The following is a 4,458-nucleotide window of genomic DNA, read 5'->3' as shown; positions in this document are numbered from 1 at the left end:
TATTTAATCGAGTACATATTTATTCTATATGAATAGATGAGTCGCAAAGGCAAAGAGTTCTAAGTCTAAAAGTCCATACTAAATATTAAAGTCTGTGCTAAAATCTTTCTGCCATGGAGTCCCATGCAGAAGCTGCAGGGCTGCTCTCTGCTACAGAGCCCCAGGTTCTGTGAGGAGCAGCAGCAGAATTTGTTCCCTGCACAGAGTCCAATGTTCCAAGCAGCAGCAGGAACCACGGCCTTTTCTTCTTCTTTCTTCTTTTCTTCTTCTTGTTCCTGCATGCCAAACACCTCAATACATATAATAAACATAATTTATGTTTTTATTCATAAATCATCCAATCATCTGAAAGCACAATTCTAAACACTCTTTCTAAACCAATCTAAATTAATTCTAGTGTGCTAAAGTAGTGTCAGCTCTTACCTAAAAACCTACATATATAATATTATCTATTTACACAAATATACTGTTTGCTTACTTAAAATTTCCATCTATAAGTTTATCTATTCACATGAACAGTTTTATCTATTTACACATACAGTTCCATCTGTTCTAGAGACACAAGCAAAGTTCTGCTATGTCTTTGTTAAGTCTGGAACTAAGTTACTTAATTTTAAACTAGGCCTTAGGGCCTTTACTGGCTAACACAGTTTATTAAGGCACTTAAAATGTATTTTTACTCGCTTAAAACTATTAACTTACACTTCCACCTACTCCAAACTTAAACCTACGCTTCTACTTCATATCTATGTGGCTTAATATATCTTAATTTGTCTAAAGGCTTTTATTCAACCCCTGCATTCATCCCTCTCTCTGAGGAACTCAGGCTGGCATTCCAACACTGAGGGAAGAACAAAACACAGGGAATGAACAAACCCCCCCCTATGGACACCCCTTCTGCCCCTTTCCCACCCCCAAAACCCCACAAGAGATCTTCAAATGCAAACTCACAAATGCTAGCCACAAAATGCCTTCTCTTGTACTTCTACTCCAGTGCTGGATTCTGGAACTCCTGGAGTTTCCTGGAGCACCACAAAGAACCCACAATTTCTTTAAAAATTATGGATGGTGGGGGCAGGATGGTCTCCAGTCCAAGCAGCTGCATCACAAGTCCTGGTAGAGTCACCAGGAACCAAAACCTTTTCCCTGGTGCTAAAGTTGTGAGCCAGACTGGGTTAGGTGATAAAAAGGGGTTCCCTCTAAAAGGATCCTTATGTGCACGACACGCTGAATGAAAACACGCCCTGTAAATATTTACAATTTTGTGTTTTTAGCAAATTAGCATGACTGACAAGAACCCCCAGTTAGTGATAAAGGCGATGAGTTAATTCCTCCCTGGTTCTACCCTCTCCTGAAGTCCCAGAGAAGAGTTGATGTCACAGGGGTTCTTTGAGGTCATTTGAGGCTCTGATAATTGATCAAAAGACAATACAGGGTTAATAATTATGAGTCAAATGGTGTAATGGATCAAACACCACCAGCCCAGTCCAGGGGAGCCCAAGGCAGACAGAATTTGCTGTTAGGGGCAGGAAGGATGGGGAAGAATGGGCTGTCTGAGCACTGTCCCCATCTGCATCCCCCAAGAGCTGTGGGGCAGAGCCATGTCCTGTGCCAGTGTCCCCTGGACACCGTGTCCCAGCCCAGCAGCAGTGACAGCCTGCTGCCACTCTGCTCTCAGCATGCACAGAGATCTCAGCATCCAACCCACGGGCTCAGGCCGCTGATCCTGCTCCCACAGAGGGGACAACACACGTGGTGCCAACACCGGCTGTGTCCCCAGGACACCGTTGGGAGGCAGCACGTCCCTGAGCAGCACGGCACAGCCAGGACTCCCCGGACATCCCCCAAGCTCTGATCCTGCTGCCCCAGCAGAAACCCAGCATTCAAACCTTCCCCTGGCTGCTGCTCTGCTCCCTGCCCAGCTCTGCCCACCCACAGCACCCCTGGGAGCAGAGCTTGCCTGTCACCCTCCTCTTCTAAAGTTCCTCTAAGCCTCCTGATGTTTACATTTTTGTAATGGAGTTTCTCACACACTTTTCATGTAAATAATGATTGTTTTGCATTCCTTTCTGGAGGAGAATTGATAGACTGTTAGCTTGATCAGTGTAGTTAGAGAAGTGGCAGTTTCATCCTCCAATCCATAGTCACTTTTAGAATTCTAAAAAATAAAATTCTAAATAATAAAAATAATAATGCTACATAATAAATTCTAAATAATAAAAATAATAATTCTAAATAATAAATTCTAAATAATAAAATTCTGAATAATAAATATCGAGGTCCAGAAATAAACACGCTTTTTTGCCTTCGAGATCTCAGCGTATGAGTGTCGTTCATTTTGTGTCGTGTTGTGACACTTGCCCATCTCTGCACCCCCTTCCTCCCAGCCCAGCTGCCCACAGCAGTAATGAAAGGATGGAAAGGAAATGGTTAATGATGCAGGGCAGGGCATGGAGCAGCTTCTCAAGGATTGGTAGCAGAGCAGAGACAAGGGTGGCATCACAGCAAGGCTGGGAGTGTCACTGCCACCATCCCTGCCACAGCAAAGGGGGCTCTGCACACCCTGGGCTGGCACACGGCCCTGCAGAGGGGACAGCAGTCTGTCCCCAAGCAACAGAGCCAGCCCAGCCTGGGGACAGGAAGTGATTGCATCAACACCTCCCTGATAACCCCTGCTTGGCAACAGCCACCACTGAGACTTCAAAGGGCAGCGCCACAAAATGCTCTTTGTTTGGAGCGGGTTTGTGGTGGCGCAATGCCAAAATGCAGCCAGCAGCCCTTCTGCCACAGCAAAGGCCCCAACATGCAGGATCAGCCAGCTCAGAAGTCCCCAACACCCAGGTTCTGGTCCTCACCCATCCCCTCAGCACGTTGCAGCTGGCACTAAGCAAAGAGGGGTGAGCAAAGCACAATACAGCAAAGAAGGTGCTGGAAAACCAGGTGAAAGTCACAGAGATAAGCACACAGCATCCAGCATGGCCTCAGACACTTGCAGGGATCCAGGGGCAGCCCCAGCTGCTCTGTGGGGCCACCCCACCCTCACAGGGCAGAGTTTCTCCCTGATACCCCATCTCACCCTGCCCTCTGACAATGTGAAGCTGTTCCCTCTGGTCCTGCCACTCTGTGTCCTTATCCAGAGTCCCTCAAAGAGCTGGGATTCAGGCAGGTGGGAGGGAGGAAACTCACCTTACCTTGCCACTGCAGCAGAAATCTTCATCAGCACTTCGCAAGGCAGGAACTCCCGCTCTCCCTTCCCATCTCCGTGCTCAGAACATGGAAAAGCTTCGGGAGGTGAAGCCTCCAGCTCTCCCCAGGCGCTGCCAGGTACTCACTCAGCATCCAGGAGAGGTGGAGCCCGGATTGAAGCCACCTGGGCGCAGCATCCCGCCTGAGCGGTGGCAGCTGTGACCCGGCCAGCCTGGCACCCGCAGAGAGGGACCCCAAAACATCTGGCAGGGGCCGCTGTGCCCCCCGGCCGTGCCAGCTGTGCCGGTGACCGGTTTAGCAGCTCCAGTGTCTGCCAGGCGAACTGCACCGCTGGCCCCGAGGGGATCGCGGAGCTTTGGCTCCCGGGGCCGTCGGGGCCGGGATGTGGCTGGAAAAGCCTGGGTGATGTGCTCCAGCTGCTCTCCCTCCGGGAAAAGCACAGCTGGGAAGGGGGGTCTGGGCAGGGCTGTCACCCCGTGTGTCCCTCGGTACCTGGTAAATAGTGCAGGTGAGCGTGCCAAAGGCTCTTTGGGGTTGGTGTGGCAAGGGAAGCCCTTCCCAGGGTGGGGGAGCTGTGTCGGGATTCACAGGAAGGGCCAGAAACGATGAGCTGAACCCAGCTGGCTGCAGAGCTCCCCTCTTTAGATCACCTGATGTCTAACACATGGTGGCTCTGCCTGGTCTCAGCACTTTGGGGCTCTCTCCTCTAAATGCTGCTGAGTTTCCTCGGGATTGCTGAAATCCCCCTATTCCTCCCTCCAGACATGGAACATCTCCAGATGTTTCCTCTTGCCCTGTGGGACGTGTCCAAGAAAACCCAGGGGAGTCGTCATGGTCCTTCCCACTGGGATTTGGGCATGTTTAGCTTTAAAGTCTCCAAAGAGATGAATCCTGCCACTAAAACCTTTGATTTCATCCCTCTCTGAATGATTTACCACTGAAATTGGAAAATTCCCATGCAGAAGCATAACTTTGATTTGTTTTAATTTATTTTTTTCCCCTTCACAGGAGCCTGAACTCCCCAAATCAGTTTTACTGCAGCAGAGGGAAGCTGCTGGGAAGGGCTGTGCTGTGGCTCCTTTAGGAAGGGCCTGAAGGCAAGGCTGAGTCACTGAGACAGAGCTGCAGAGAGGGGCTGGACAGTAATAAAACACATCTGTCCTCTGTGGCCACATCCCAGATGTGAGTCACATCCTCTCCTTCCTCGCTTCCAACTCCAGGCCATGTTTGGACAAGGTCACTGCAGCTCCT

This window comes from Geospiza fortis, unplaced genomic scaffold, assembly GCF_000277835.1.
Source record: "Geospiza fortis unplaced genomic scaffold, GeoFor_1.0 scaffold102, whole genome shotgun sequence".
Taxonomy (NCBI): domain Eukaryota; kingdom Metazoa; phylum Chordata; class Aves; order Passeriformes; family Thraupidae; genus Geospiza; species Geospiza fortis.
Note: the sequence above shows the minus strand (reverse complement) of the source record.